The following is a 17,883-nucleotide window of genomic DNA, read 5'->3' as shown; positions in this document are numbered from 1 at the left end:
TTGCATTGGGATTGCGCCACATTTTTGGCACAACCCCGACACCAAATCTCATTTGTTAAATCTCATGATGTTCTTAAATGTAGTCATGATATACCTGATACTCATATTTGTGAGGTTTTAATATCTGATGTCACTTCTTGTGATGTCACTTCCAGTGATGTCACATGCAATGTCAAGCATCGTGACATCATCTGCTGTGATGGCACCGTCATGATTTCACTTGCAAACTGCCTAACCTCTTTAGTACCCCCACTTAGGACATGTGACCTGTTTAACACTGTGTACTGTTGCCAGCAGAGGGCAGTGCTTCTTAGGTCTCGCATATTCAGCGCATGTGCTGTCTCTTCCAGACATTTTGTTTACTGTTAGTGGGTTTGGAGCCCTCCCATTACTAACCATTGGTGGGCTTCAAAGCCACTTCTAAGTGCCTGCTTCCTGCTGGTTAGTTCTGCATTCGGCACTTCCCTCTTCTTGCATGTGACCCTCCACTAGAACAAGACCCAATTACTTGTGTCCTTACACTGTTCTCACTTTTGGGACCCATTTTTTCTTTTTGTTGAGCACCTCTACAGAGTGCACCTCTCCTAGCTGCCTATGTTGTTTGCTTGTTGCTTTAGGCTCTCCAGCTTGACTTTGTCTCTCCCGTGGGCACTCACTATCTGTAAACAGGCATTTAAATCTCATTCTTATCTTGTCTCATTTGGTGTGCATTCAAAGACAGAAGTCAAATGTCAGGCTTTGTATTCTGAGGGAACTTGTTGTTTACTTTTCTTTCGCTGACTTCAAAGTAAGAGAATTTACGTGGCAACCCATCCTGCTGAGTAGCCATGCGAGAGGACAGGCTGTAGGAGGTTATCCTTTTTAGCATCCAACAAAAATGAACTGTGCTGATATGTGAGAATACATTAGAATGAGAACAGTAGATATAAATCACTTTTTTTGTAATTCTGAAGTGTGGTGGAAACAAATATATGAATACGATCAAAACAAATCAATACATTTGGTGATAACAGTTCCATACATTATCATTTTTACGCGGTAAAACTGTATGTCTGTACAAATGCAACTGCCATTTTCAATTGGAAATGTGTTGTGTGTAATGGCAATGCGCTAACACATCATACATGCTCCACACTATGCCCCTCCACTTTACACTACACCTCTCTACAATATTCTACTCCACTTCACTCTACAACACTCTGCTCCATTCTGTGCCCTTCCATTCCACGATACTCCACTGTAAGACACGCTACGACACAGCTCACCACTCCACTCTACTACCCTTCACTCTATGCCCCTTCCACTATTCTACCACACTCCATTCTAATCTACCATTTCAATCTACCATATATAATCCACCTAATCTACTCTACTCCAATTTACATAAATCCACCCTAATATACCCTCACGCTACTCCACACCAATCTACCCCCATTGACTCTATTCCAATCTACCCTACTCCACGCTACCCTAATGTCCCCAATCGACCCCAATCCACTCTACCCTTCTCTAATCTACCAAATCTACCCACTCCACTCTACCCTCCTCCAATCTACCCAATCTACCCCACTCCAGTCTAGCCCACTCCACTCTTCCCCAATCTAGAATTCTTCACTGCACCCCAATCTACCCCACTCCACTTCACTCCAATCTACCCCACTCCAATTAACCCCACTCCAATCTACTGCACTCTGCTCCAATCTAACTCATTCCACCCCAATCTACTCCAGTCTAGCCGAATCTACTCCACTACAATCTACTTTGCTTCAATCTACTCCACTCTACTCTACCCTCTCCACCCCACTAAACGCCAACCCACCTTATTTCACTCCACTCTACCCCACTTCAAACTAGCCCACTCAAATCTATCCCAGTCTACCCCACTCCATTGATATCTAATCCACCTAATCTACCCCACTCCATGTACCCCGCTCCACTCCAATGTACCCCACTCCAATCTACACTTACTCCATTCCAATCTACCCTATTCTAATCCACCCAACCGCCTCCACTCTAGATACCCCACTCCACTCCAATCTGCCCTTCTTCATCCCATTCCACTCCACTCCAATCTATCCCAATCCACCCTACTCCACTCTTCCCCAATCTACCCCACTCCAATAAACCCCAATATACCTCATTCCACTCTATCCCAATCTACCCTGATCTACCACACTCTGATCTTCCACAACCAACCATTCCCATCTACCCAACTCCACTCCAATCCGCCTCACCCCATTTCACTCCAATATTCCCTACTCCACTCCAATCTACTCCACCCTATTGTTATCTACCCCACCCCACCCACTCCAACCTACCACATTCCACTCCAATCTACCCCACTCGTCTCTACTCAATCTACCACACACTACACCACTATAATCTACCCCAATCTAACCCACTACAGTCTACCTCACTCTGCCTATTGATACCCCACTACAATCAACCCCAATCCACTCTAAGCCAATCTAGCCCACTCCACGCTACCCCAATCTATCCCACTCTATTGTAAACCAATCTACTACACTCCATGCTACCTCAATCTACCCCACCCCACACACTAACATTTAGCCATGCTGAACAGCAGCCACACTGGTGTACAACATGGCTAAAGCCAGTAGCTCTCGTACAGGCGAGCCTATTGACTTTGCTGATGCTTGTTTGAATAGGCATTGTGATGAGTTTTACTGTCATCTTATAGTTTTAATGGTAATGGCTCAAGAGAACCCTAGTTTCGTTCACTGCTTTCTGCAGCTTCATGCGGGCCCCAGCCTCTCTGGGCTGATTCTCTCCTGCAAGTGGTGGCGTTACGTATATGCAAGGCATGTGGCCTTACTGGCAGCAAAGCATAGAGGATGTGTTGTAACAACCAGAGCAGCTGGCTTTGGAGCTGGGGAACAAGGTTCATGTCTCGGCGTCTGCATAACATCCTGTGATTCTGGACAAATCACTTTATCTCCCAGTGCCCACAAAAAAATGAATGTGTTCTTGTGTAATGTAACTGGTGCTCATGCAAAGTGCTCAAATACCTTCGGGTAGAGTACGGGTTATATGAAACTGCAACAACAAAAAGTCACGCCCGGAGATTCCCATAGGCATGGGTGGTTTGTCCACAGCGTATGCCCGAAGCTATCAATGCAGGGGTTTCATCATACCAAAGCTACCTGTACCTGGAGAAAATATATATTTAAGGAACTGGATCCTAATTCTGAATAATAGTCAGTATTCCACAATGTGAACCCCTGCATGATTCAGGAATAGTTCTGACATTTGTATAACATTAATGATGTGCACTGTTAAGCACCTTAAATATGTGTTTTGATAGTTTTGAACCGCTATCCCAATGTATTTTCCTATTATATTTATATATATATATATATATATATATATATATATATATATATATATTCACTGAAAAAACCATAGGTTTCACACATGTTATAGTTAGCTGGACATTTCACTCGTAAAAAAACAATGAAATTCCCCCGTTATAGTTAGTGCAGGCAACTATAACTCACGTGACCGCAATCTTCTGCTGATGCTAATACTGTATTTAGACACTTATTTGCCCATGTCTTCTTCCATTAAATTTTAGCTATACATATATTACAAATATTTTTTTTTCATAAAGACACATATGTCATCAGCAGAGGATTGCGGTCACGTGAGTTATAGTTGCCTGCACTAACTATAACGGGGCAATTTCATTGGTTTTTTACGAGTGAAATGTCCAGCTAACTATAACATGTGTGAAACCTATGGTTTTTTCAGTGAATTTGTACGTTTTTTTAAATGCTAAGTTACTTTACGCCATTCGTGGCGTGCGCGCCCACTTAACGCAGTTCGTTCCGTGCGCGCACGGTGCGCTTCGCGCACCGCGCGCCCACTTTACGCAGTTAGTGCCGTGGATGGGCCATGTACGCTCGATGCGCTTCGCGCACCGTGCGCACGTGGTGGACATATTATGCGCTTCGTTGTGAAAGATACACATTTATATTCAGTTTAAATTATATATAATATGCCATGCACAAATGGTGCCCTTCGGGCACCATTTGCACACGGGGTAGGGAGAGTGTGGATAATTTTTTTTTTTATTAATTTTTTTAACGTACGCGTACGGTAAGCGTAATCGGCGAATTTTCGTAAAGAAATAAAAATGAATTTTTGGCCTTGGGGGTTCTGTGGGGACACATTTAGCAAGCCGAGGTGGTTGGGAGCTGTCTAAACAGTCCCTTTACATGTTTATTCTCTTTGTTTTTCATCCCCCCTCAGAGTCCGAGAGAGAAAATGGCGGCCGCCGCTTCCTGGTTTCGACCGATTCGAATGTTTACTAAGATCTAACAGCCAATCAGAATCGCGCTCGCGCACGTCACCGTACGCGTACGGTAAGCGCACCGTAAGCGCACCGTAAGCTGGCTCAGATATATATATGGATTTAAAGGCTATTTTCTCAGAATCTACTGAACAGATTTACACCAAACCTACAAAAGGCACTTCCTTGACCTGTAGACTACCTCTCTGCCAAATTTCAAGGAACTCTGTTCAGCCGTTCGGGCTGTAGCTGTGTCTAAAGGTCCTATGGAAAAATGCATGGGAAAAACGCGTTTTGGGACCCCCCTTTTATCTCAGCCCCCGCTTGACGAATCCCCCCCGAGACTTTCAGGGTAGGAGCGGAGCGTAGCGCCCCACCTATTTTGAAAATTTCGAGAGGATTCGTCGACCGGCGCCAAAGTTATTCAAAATAGAATGTTGCGGTTTTCCTATGGAAACAGGGTCCTAACTATAACTACCTACTGGCGACCGCCAGTAGGTAATATATATATATATATATATATATATATATATATATATATATATATATATATATATATATATATATATTACCTACTGGCGGTCGCCAGTAGGTAGTTATAGTTAGGACCACGTTTCCATAGGAAAACCTCAACATTCTATTTTGAATAACTTTGGCGCCGGTCGACGAATCCTCGCGAATTTCTCAAAATAGGTGGGGCGCTACGCTCCGCTCCTACCCTGAACGTCTCGGGGGGATTCGTCAAGCGGGGGCTGAGATAAAAGGGGGGTCCCAAAACGCGTTTTTCCCATGCATTTTTCCATAGGACCTTTAGAACGAGCTACAGCCCGAACGGCTGAACAGAATTACTAGAAATTTGGCAGAGAGGTAGTCCCTAGGTCAAGGAAGTGCCTTTTGTAGGTTTGGTGTAAATCTGTTCAGTAGATTCTGAGAAAATAGCCTTTAAATCAATATATATATCTGAGCCCGCTTACGGTACGCTTACCGTACGCTTACCGTACGCTTACCGTAAGCTTACGGTGGCGTGCGCGAGCGCGATTCTGATTGGCTCTTAGATCTTAGTAAACATTCGAATCGGCCGAAACCAGGAAGCGGCGTCCGCCATTTTGTCTCTCGCACTGAGTGTTGTTTATCAAACATGATGGCCAAAAACATGTTACGGGGCTGTTTTGACAACTCCCTCCCACATAGTCATGTTGAGGGAGTCCCCAAACATCCCCCAAGAGCAAAAACGGTTTTATTTTTTTTTCGGCAATTTCGCGGGGTACGCTTACCGTACGCTTACCGTAAGCTTACCGTACGCTTACGGTAAAAAAATAAAAATAAAAAAAACACTATCCACACTTACCCCACCCCCTGTGCTTTTGGTGGCCGCAGGCCACCAAATGTGCAGGGCTTATTAATAGAGAAAAAAAACGTAATTTTGGCAACATGAAATTATAAAATCGAAATAAAAAAAACACTATCCACATTGACCTCACCCCCTGTGCTTTTGGTGGCCGAAGGCCACCAAATGTACAGGGCTTATTAAAGTTGATAAAAACCGTGCACGGAACGAACTGCGTTAAGTGGGCGCGCACGCCACAAATGGCGTAAAGTAACTTAGCATTTAAAAAACCGTACAAATTCACTGAAAAAACCATAGGTTTCACACACGTTATAGTTAGGAAATAGCATTTAAAAAACCTTGCTAATTCACTGAAAAAACCATAGGTTTCACACATGTTATAGTTAGCTGGACATTTTACTGATAAAAAACCAATGAAATTCCCCCGTTATAGTTACTGTAGGCAACTATAACTCACGCGACCGTAATCCTCTGCTGATGACATATGTCTCTTTATGAAAAAAAAATATTTGTAATATATGTATAGCTAAAATTTAATGGAAGAAGATATGGGCAAATAAGTGTCTAAATACAGTATTAGCATCAGCAGAGGATTGCGGTCGCGTGAGTTATAGTTGCCTACAGTAACTATAACGGGGGAATTTCATTGGTTTTTTATCAGTAAAATGTCCAGCTAACTATAACATGTGTGAAACCTATGGTTTTTTCAGTGAATATATATATATATATATTCATTCACTGGAAAAACCATAGGTTTTGGGGAAAGGTATAGTTAGTTGGACATTTCACTCATACAAAACCATAGAAATTCCCCTGTTATAGTTAGTTCAGCTAACTATAACTCGCGCCCCCGCAATGCACTGCTGATGATGTCATATATTACATCACTCATGACATGGTCAGTGACATCACTGATGATGTCACTAATGACATCTCAAATGACATCACTGATGACATCATCCAGTGACTGTGTGTTTCTGTAAAGTTTAAATATGTTTAATATATATAGGGGTCACTGACCATGTCATGAGTGATGTAATATGTGACGTCATCAGCAGTGCATTGCGGGGGCGCGAGTTATAGTTAGCTGAACTAACTTTAACAGGAAATTTCTATGGTTTTGCACGAGTGAAATGTCAAACTAACTATAACTTTCCCTAAAACCTATGGTTTTTTCAGTGAATATATATATATATATATATATATATATATATATATATATATATATATATAAAAACAAGCAACCAACTCCCACAGAGTGGACCATGGAAGGAGACACGGACTCCAGGCAGTTAGGATACGGCATCTGTTTTATTGAATCAGATCATCCTCAATCCCATAGTAAAAAACAGAGACACGTTGTCAATCCCATTAAATAAATATATATATATATATATATATATATATATATATATATATATATATATATATATATATATATATATATATATATTTTCGCCTTCGTTTCCCCGAGGGGATTCCCCACGCACTCACGGACAGAAGCCAAACTTAGCCAGTAAAGTTTAGTTCAGTTGTAATCCATTTAATCCATTTAATCACAGTGTGCCAGTTCAAACAAAAGGACTCTACGCGTTTCACCTCCCCTGAGGCTTGTTCACGAGATTTACCAATGATACACGTTTTTTTTTCCTTTTTTAAATACATAAAAAAACGTGAAGTGACATCACATCCTGTTTTAGTGCAGCAAGGAATTGTGGTTTTAGTAGTTTCTAATCCTATTTGCCACATTTTTAATACATTTTTAACTGACAATGTATCTGCAAAATTTATAAACAAAAATTGACATTTATGCAACCAATTTGCAATTAAAGTTAATCAGGTAGACTATGATTTAGTCATGTAATTAATTGTTCCTTCCCTTCTATTTATAGAATGTTACGATCTAACGATGATTTTACCCTCCAGTGGGTCAGTATGAAACAAAGACACATACTATATTCGCAAATGCTGTATATAGGGCCCTCCAGTGGGCCTGACCTGAATTTCATTTTTGTATATTATAAAGCAGTTGTATGACAATTAAACCTCAATTCATTTAACAATTTGAATTGCTGCCCACCGCTTCAACAGCGTAAAATTTAAGTTCTTTCCAGTTAAAAGGGAGGCCAATAGAAATGCCCTTATTGACACATTTTTTGAACAAGATACAACAGTAAACACGGGCAATGAAACAACTGGCAGCACACACAGAACTGATGTGAAAAATAGACTGCGCACATGGGAGAAATTGTCAAAAAAAGAAATAAACAAGTGGTGGGAAGTAACTTCCTTGAAAAAGTATTTGGAGGTAAAAAGAGTACCACGTGGGCTTCGCATTGGATTAATGCCCAATCATACAGATACAAGCAATGAACTATTGAGTGAATGAGATGAGTACATCCTGAAATCTTCATTAGGATTAATGAAAATTTTAGTTAAACATATCCAAATAGCCCTTGATAAAACAACCACACAACTAAGAGAAATGGAAAAGGAATTGGCAACGATGGTTATGAACCCAGACTTATTAAAATTCAAAGAAGAATTGGAACAGTACATAGAGAAACACGAGGAAACTGTAAAAGCTAGAAAACAATCGAAGTTCCAACGAGACAAAGAGGATTACTTGGAGGGTCGTATCTTTACCTATGCGAGGAAATATGACCGTTTGAAACAACAGGACAAATTAGATATGGCTACAAACAGCAGTAGTCTATCCTCATTAACATCAACTGATGTAAGCGATGTGGAAGGTGATCAAAGTGACGCAAGAGTCAAATGCTCTTTTTTAGGGGAGATGAGATTAGCGTTGCAACAAAAAAACTGGGAGAAGAATATGGGAATGCCACAATCCAACAATCGAGGAAGAGGCAGGGGACGTGGAAATGCCCGCAGAAAACAACAAGAAGAGGCAAGCGGCAGCGCAAACCCTATTTTCAGTCGAGTGGGAACAACGACGAGAAGCATGCGACAGAAATGGAATTAGTCAATCCGAATGAGATGGTTGCAAATGACAATCAAGAGTTACAAGTTATAAACCTCTCCAAAAAAATCTTAACCAACACTGAAACAAAACTTTTACAACGCGGCTTAAATTTCTGCCCTACTACTGGCATTGATCTTGCTGAAACAAGAATTGACCTATATAAATATGTTCGCAAAATCAAATTAGCAAAGCTGTTTGCGGAAAATCCTAAAATGGCGTCACACCACAAAACCGTTGAAACACCAGAAATGGTATTGCAGGCAAAAGATGCGACACAATTTATCACATTAATGGATCTGGATAAAAATCCAGGACATCAGGAAAGTGAGCTACGATCATACTGCGACCAGTTGGGAGCTGGCTGCAGTTACAAGAAAGCACAATCCAAGTTTTATCCACAATTGCCACATGGGAACAAAATTGATCTTTTCCACGAGTGTGTCATAAAAGATCTTTATAAAATAAACCACTCGAAAAAAAAAAAAAAACTCTCATTTGAAGAACGTAAAGCCCTGCTTGGACTCAAAAATGACGATTCCATTGAAATAAAAATGGCTGATAAGGGGGGTAACATCATCATCCTAGAAAAAGATGCATATATCAAAGAGGCATACTCACAACTACAAAACAAAGAATACTATGAGAAACTAAAAACAAACCCCACAAAAAAATGGAAGGAAGAATTGGACATCAAGCTAAATATTTGGAACAAACAAAACTTGTTGAATGATGACGAAGTGAAATATCTGACCATGGAACATCCGAAAATGGCTACCATTTATTTCCTTCCCAAGATACATAAAAATCCACTTCAACCGCCAGGGAGGCCGATAATCTCGGCGAAAGGTGCTTTGTTGGAACCGATGGCCAATTTTTTAGATGTATTTTTGTTGCCATATGTAAAGAATTTGAGTTCCTATTTGCAAGATACAGGGGACCTATTGAGACACTTACAGGATACACCTTGGCAAACAAACTACAAATTAGTAACAATGGATGTTATATCACTATACTCGAACATCCAAAACGACATTGGTTTGAAAGCATGTAAACACTTCCTCTCAGAAAGAAACATCCAATTCTCTGATCATAATGTGATGTTATTACAAATGATACAGACATGTCTGGAACAAAACACATTTATGTTCGGTGAGGAAATCTTTCGTCAAACAAAGGGAACAGCAATGGGATTTTCCTTTAGTCCATCATATGCCTGCTTAACGATGGGCCTATGGGAGCAGATTTGGGCTTGGAGCAGTGAACATGACGTCTATGTAAATAAAACCATAGCTTGGTTTAGATACATAGACGATTTGTTTATAATTTGGGAAGGATCTGAAAAAGAATTTGCGGAATACTTTGAGATTTTAAACACATCTGAATTCAACTTAAAATTCACATACAATATCAGTGAGGAAAAAGTTGTTTTTCTGGATACTGAAATCTACATTGTTGAGAATATGATTCACACAACCTTACATCGGAAAGATACTGCAACGAATGCAGTCTTACATGCTGAATCGTTCCATCAAAAGAGCTTGATCAAGAACATCCCCTATGGGGAGTTTCTCAGAATTAAGAGAATATGCTCAAAGGAAGAAGAATGGTTAAAACATCGCAACCAGGCAATCACACGCTTCAAGAAAAGAAATTACAGCGAGAAATCAATCCAGGAGTCCTTAAAGAGAACCATGAGTATTAAGAGAACTGATCTGTTGAAAGAAAAAGGAAAAGAGAAACAGGATGAAAACCAAATAAGATTCATAACCACTCACTCTACTGATAATCCACAATTGATCAAAATACTGCGTAAGAACTGGCACATTTTAAAAATGGATCAAACAACTTCAAGCATTGTGGGGGATCATCCCAATATCACATACAGACGGACAAAAAACCTTAAAGACCAATTGGTTCATAGTCACTTTTTGGGCCAAAAAAAACAGACAAATTGGCTAAAACCTACCGGCTTTTTCAAATGCACGTGCTGCAAGGTCTGTACCATTGCTCAAAACATGAAGGAAATTAAAATGGCCAACAAACGAATGTGGAAAGTCCAACAATTGATTAACTGTAAAAGTCAATTTGTCGTTTACATCATTGAGTGTCCCTGTTCTCTCAAGTATGTGGGAAGCACGAAGTGCGAGTTAAAAAAACGTATACTGGAGCATGTGAGGGCCACGATAAACACCGACAGAAGCAATGCGGTGGCCAAACACATGGAAAAAGAACATCATGGTAACTGGAAAGAACTTAAATTTTACGCTGTTGAAGCGGTGGGAATGCATCCCAGAGGAGGTGATCGTGAGAGAACTCTCAGGCAGAAAGAGTCGAAACACATCCTAAATTTCAGGACTCTGACTCCTCATGGGTTAAATCAGGATGAAGAACTCCATTATCACCTATAAATTTTCATCACTATAGATAAGGTCATAGAATGATAAGGACATGAACTTTGGCCTCCTGCATTTTAATATTTTAGGGTTGATTGTTTTTTTCACTAATTTTGTTTTTGTCAACATGGGGTGTCACTAGGCAGCAATTCAAATTGTTAAATGAATTGAGGTTTAATTGTCATACAACTGCTTTATAATATACAAAAATGAGATTCAGGTCAGGCCCACTGGAGGGCCCTATATTCAGCATTTGCGAATATAGTATATGTCTTTGTTTCATACTGACCCACTGGAGGGTAAAATCATCGTTAGATCGTAACATTCTATAAATAGAAGGGAAGGAAAAACTAATTACATGACTAAATCATAGTCTACCTGATTAACTTTAATTGCAAATTGGTTGCATAAATGTCAATTTTTGTTTATAAATTTTGCAGATACATTGTCAGTTAAAAATGTATTAAAAATGTGGCAAATAGGATTAGAAACTACTAAGACCACAATTCCTTGCTGCACTAAAACAGGATGTGATGTCACTTCACGTTTTTTTATGTATTTAAAAAAGGAAAAAAAAACGTGTATCATTGGTAAATCTCGTGAACAAGCCTCAGGGGAGGTGAAACGCGTAGAGTCCTTTTGTTTGAACTGGCACGCTGTGATTAAATAGATTAAATGGATTACAACTGAACTAAACTTTACTGGCTAAGTTTGGCTTCTGTCCGTGAGTGCGTGGGGAATCCCCTCGGGGAAACGAAGGCGAAACTACAAACGGCTTGGCCCTGCCGTACCTTATTCGCACCGCCATAGAGCGCCTGGAATCCGAAAGTGGGCCGTTTTGCGAAAAAAAAAAAATATATATATATATATATATATATATATATATATATATATATGCAAATCGTGCAAAAAAGACGAGCCACGCCAGTTCTTCATGCCTTAATCATGCGTGTTTATTTGGCAGACAATCGACGCGTTTCGATCTCAGCCGAGATCTTGGTCCCATGACCTAAGGTGAGTTTCACAAATATTTAAAGACACAGTGTACAGGCACGACGCAGCGTGCACAATTGACATAAAAGAAACATTTAAACATTATCATATGTGTTTGTTCAATTTAATTTTGTTAATAAAGTTTTTTACAGTTGTTTTTTAACAGCTTTAATCGTTGCTTTATATTTGTATTGTTGTGATCAGTTTACCAACTCTTAATATAAGTATAGGAAATGATTCATTAAATTAATCCATCATACATTTCAAAATAAGATCATGGTATAGTACCCATTTACTTTTGTCTATTTTTTAACACTAATGAAATTCAATAGATGGAATATAGATTGGTATAGTACCAAACAATTAATTAATTAATTCAATATGTTATTTGGTCATTTTTAATCTAATGTACTAATCCACATGATATATTGTCTACAATTAAATAAGCGATTCGTGACGCTAATACTTGATAATAGAAGCAATATTGTAGAGACGGCTGTTCACTTTAACTTGCTGAATCTCATGTGCTCTTAATCATAAACCAGTGGCTATTTATCAATCTGTTAGATAAAAAAAATATCATTAGAATCAAAATTTAATAACATATAACATATGTAAATCATTTCCAGAAATAGATCATTTTGTAATTTTACTGTTGAAACACAAATATGTTCCTCATATTACGATTTAGATAACAAAGCTTTCATCTATTCTTGTGGATATTCAAGAATAAGAAAAAAACTAAACTTTGAACAACACACAAAAAAAAAAAATGTGAATTAAAATTATATTATTCCTATGAAATAATGTAAGCTGGAAACTCCTGTGTTGGTGTGGGAAGCGTTAAAATCAGATTATAAATGCACATATAACTCTTCATCATTATTCATTCCTGCTGGAAACATGCTACCGGCAAGTAGTATCAGCCTTGACTCAAGGCGACGTAGGGCTTGAACTCGGTTTCCTCCTCTAGGATGTTTAGGGATGGTTGCTAGGCCAATGTATCTACCTTTAGTCCAATCACCCTCATGGGCCTCATTGAAGTGTCTTGACGTACTGTAGCTAAGATCACGATTCGTGATTGCTCACCAGTGTTCAAGAATTCTTTTTTTGACTGGAAAAGTATTTTACTCAATATACTATTTTTCACATGGACAAACAATGGCATAGACTACAAATTCAGTGCCACAGGAGATAGATTTACTGATCTTCCATTTCTTTTTAGATCTACACAGTGTGATTTCCCTTACATTCGCACTGTGACTACAAGCTTTGCATTTACTGCATTTATGGAAGCCACTCCTCTGCTCTAGCCATGTTTTTTTATTGTCAGTCATTAGATGACTATTTACTAGTCTATCTTTGAGTGATAGGGTCTTCCTGTATGTTATTGCTGGAGATCGTCCTAGCTTCAATTCAAGGAGGGGATCTTGTGTGAGGATATGCCATCTTTTTTTCATGATTTTCTTCAGCTCATTAGCTTGTGTGCTAAAGGTAGTGATGAATCTAACTGGTGTCTCTGTATTGTCTCTTCTCTTAGATAATTTAGCAGACGAGAAGAGAGCATCACTATATATATATATATATGTGAAGAACTTCGTCACCAACTTCCAAACTGCTGGAAAGACGAAACGGACCCAAATCCACTGAGTGCAAGGTATTTTATTTAGTCCATAAGTGTACCACGCACCGCCATGACGCGTTTCGGCCCCAACACGGAGGCCTTGATCACATGACGCTTGTAGTGGAAACCATAGAATTTAAAGTGCAAGTATTCACATCACGTGACCAATGGGCCAATAGATATAGGAAAAACTATCGTATTCTGTCAGACCGAACTCGGTAATCAACATACTTATAATTAACAGGGCATAAAAAATTATAAATAATACAATAATTTGGCAACTTGGGCAGCAACTGTGCAAATAAGCGCAATAGTGCAAAATCGAAAATGTGCAAAAGTATCAGATATAGGCGGTCTCCATGGGCAATCTCCTATACAGGGAAATAATCCACTAAAATGGTAAATCTTAAAATGCTACCTGGCCAATTGATAAAAATATGAATACTCAATGTTGTGACACCGGATCTGGACACATATGCAAACTAAGCAATAGTGCAACTTGAGCAAGTGCAAATATGAGCAAGTCTTAATAGTCCCCATAGTGAGGTAACAACTGCACATAGTTCAGCATGTAACAGTGCAATCACATTCTTGCTTAGTATAAGATAGGAATATATAGTCCTGTACCCAATAACGCAAAGAACATAACAAATACTTTTTGTGTTACATCTCAAAAATATATGGCATATCCTGGTCATTAAGACCAGAAATACTTCTTTTAGCAAATTATCTACAGGTCATCAACAAGAGAATCAATAATAACAAAATCAATGGCCGTATCTATAAAAAACAAGGAAAAACTAATGCCCAGGGACCCCAATACTAGCCTAGTAAACTTCATCCAATATTCCCATGAACTGCCAAGGAATACATAGCATAAAAACATCACAGCCCAAAAAATGATGTAACAGTTAAGACATTCACTAAACAGTAGCATATCTCTGGACCACCCTACAACCTAGAAATAAATTACATATCTGAAAAAGAATTAGTATCAACAATGTTGATTATAAAAATCATTCAATTTCATAATAAAAGCAGTAATGACCCTAAAACTGTGATAGTATTTATGCATAAAGCCCTGTTAACTTTACATCTTATCTGCCCTTAAAGGTCACGTACCAATGATGTATAATAATAAAAGAGGAGTGAGGTGACAATTAATGAGAAAGTGATAAAAAGGTAATAAAAAAATAATAAACTAATAATAAACAAATGCAGCAGATATGATCAAGCCACGTATAAACAAGATGTAGGTGCGGAGATTGACCAACTACCTGAGATGACGTGCTGATGCAGTAAGCTGCCTGACAGAGTACTGTATGGAATTAAAGGCAAGTAAAGAGATCCTCACTTGAGTTAAGGCCATTTGGGGTTTTAGTATCTAATTCAAGAATGTACCTGGTCCCCAATTGTCTAAGCAGGGACTCACGGTCACCCCCCGACGCAGCCGTGAGACTGCGTCCACCACAAAATAACTCAAGGAATCTAGACAGCTGCCATGGGTCTCTTTAAAATGTCTAGCAACTGGGTAAGCTGTGTCATTGTTGCTGATAGCCCGCATGTGCTGGAGTATGCGTTTGTGGACCTGCAATTTGGTACTACCAACATATTGCAGGCCACACGCACACTCCAGCAAATACACGGCATACTCAGTTTTACAAGTCAGTTTTTTCGATATAGTTACAGGAACATCACTGAAAGGAGTCTTATATGTGGTCTTATTTCTGCCCAATTTGCAGGCTTTGCAATTGGCACATTTGATAAAACCCTTGGAACTTTGTAATCAGGAATTGCTTGTGCTAATTTCTGGGCTGCTCTTCACCAGCATATCATTCATGGAGCGAGCCCTACGAAACGTAATAGCAGGGGATTTGGGCAGAGTGTCACCCAACACTGAATCATTACGAACACCCGGCCAATTTCTATTGAAAATCATGCGCAGTTTGTTATGTTGCCGGCTGTAAGTGGTTATTAATCTGGGTGGCTCTGAGTTGGAACTGGAAGTATTGGACAGTATGGTGGAATCAGACCTATATCCTAATGCTGTTGAGTGAGAAATGGAATTTGCTTTTTTAATCGCTGTATCAAGCATCTTGGCAGTATACCCTCTGGCTAGAAAACGTTGCCTGCTTTCCAACTGGGCCTCCGCACAGTCAGTGTCCACGCTACAGATTCGTCTGATACGCAGCATTTCCCCATAGGGGATACTGCGTATCAGATGATCAGGATGGTGACTGGTGGCATGCAGAACTGTATTACCTGCCGTGACCGTACGATGTTATTTGGTCTCCAAATGATTATCTCTGATAAATACTTCTACATCAAGAAAGTTTACGGATACCTTGCTCACATGTCCTGTGAATTAAAGATTGAGGTAATTCACATTGATTTCTTCAATGAACACATTGGCTGCTGATTAGGACCCTTTCCAAATTAGGAATAAATCGTCAATATAACGATGCCAGACTACTATGTGATTATCCACAATGTGTCCGAAACGGATCCTGGGGACTTGCTCCTCCCACAGTCCCATGTGTAAACAGGCGTAACTGGGGGGGAAGCAAGCCCCCATCGCCACGCCTCTCATTTGTTGGAATACCTGACTTTGGAAAAGAAAATAATTATTGTTCAAACATATCTGAATCATATCAGCCAGCATTTTGTTGTGTTTCAGCATGTGAACCAGTTTGGTCGGCAAATAATGTTCTGCTGCCCTAATTCCATCCAAATCATGGATGCTGGTATATAGAGCAGTGACATCTAACGTTATCAGTAGATAGTCATCCTGCCAGGTTACAGTTTCGATTTTCCTCAAGAAATCCCCAGTGTCCTGTAGATAAGATGGTAAGTTCCTAACATGTTCCTGAAGAAAAAAGTCAATATACCGTGAGGTATTTTCCATCATGCTTTTTTTTGCGGAGATAATAGGTCTCCCAGGAGGTTTATTTGAGTCTTTGTGCACTTTTGGAATCAGATAAAAGACAGGGATGACTGGGTGATTGGTTTTTAGGAACTTGAATTCATCACTGCTGAGTAGACCCACGCTTTTCCATGATAATAATTTAGCATTGAATTCATTCCATGCCCGATTCACTGTTTGCCAATCACCCCATCTATAGCACTGGCGGTCATTCAAATGGTCGAGTGCCTCTTCCATGTACATTGATCTCGGCCAAAGGACAATGTTGCCCCCCTTGTCCGATTGGCGAATTATCACATTTTTATTACTTTGAAGTTTCTTCATTAGGCTACCATAGCAGTTATTCTGTCTGTGACAATTTTGTTGAGCCTGCATGGTCGAAATGTGTAATTTTTTTAAGTTGGGTAATCACCAAATCATTATAAATGTCAATATTATCATGGACCATGATGGGGTTAAATTTGGACCTAGGTTTAAAACCTGAAAAACCAGGCATATCCAGTCTTGGCTGCACAATAATGTCGATGGATGTTTCATCAAGTGTGCCTTCCCTGTGTATGTCCTGTAAGTCACAAAGTAACTCATAATCGCCTGCTGTTGTGCAAGATGGACTTGAGCTATCAACTACAGTAGTATCCTGAATTGCGCGTTTGGACGTATTCAGCAGATGGAACTTCTTTAATTTCAATTTACGTATGTATTTGTACAGATCAATGAGAGTCTGTATATAGCTGAAATGGTTGGGTGGACAAAAAAAGAGTTCCAATGATAGAATTTTACTTTCAGAAGTGGTAAGATGCATGTCAGTTAGGTTAATGATGGAGAGAGAATCACTGGACAGTGGAGTCATTTCCGATTCCATTTTCTCTGTGTTTTCTTGAAATTTGGCTTCCCGCCGCTGTCTGTTTTTGTAGCATTCTCTACATCGAGTCGTTTACTGTTTGCTCTTTGTCTGTTCTTCTGTTTGATGCCCGTGGTCTGAGAGTCTCTCTGCGGTCCTGGCGCAAGCAGTCCACCTTTTGTGTCAGTGAAAATTTGGTAAACCCCAATCGTGAACTTGTGGTGGCTTGTTCATTGTCTGACTCGCTGCCTGGTACTGAACTCAGATCTGACAGAGAAGATGATACTTGTGCTGCAAGGCTTGCATTTAGTGGCACTGGCTGCGATTGTGCTGATGCGTTCGCTTTTTTTAGGGGGTCAAATTTCTTTGCGAATGTTAAAAACCTGTCCATTTTGATAGTCCAATTTATCTCTCTGAAATTTGAACGCTTTGCGTTTTTTTATAATATCTTCTTCCTTAACCA

Source organism: Triturus cristatus, chromosome 7, assembly GCF_964204655.1.
Source record: "Triturus cristatus chromosome 7, aTriCri1.1, whole genome shotgun sequence".
Classification (NCBI taxonomy): domain Eukaryota; kingdom Metazoa; phylum Chordata; class Amphibia; order Caudata; family Salamandridae; genus Triturus; species Triturus cristatus.
Note: the sequence above shows the minus strand (reverse complement) of the source record.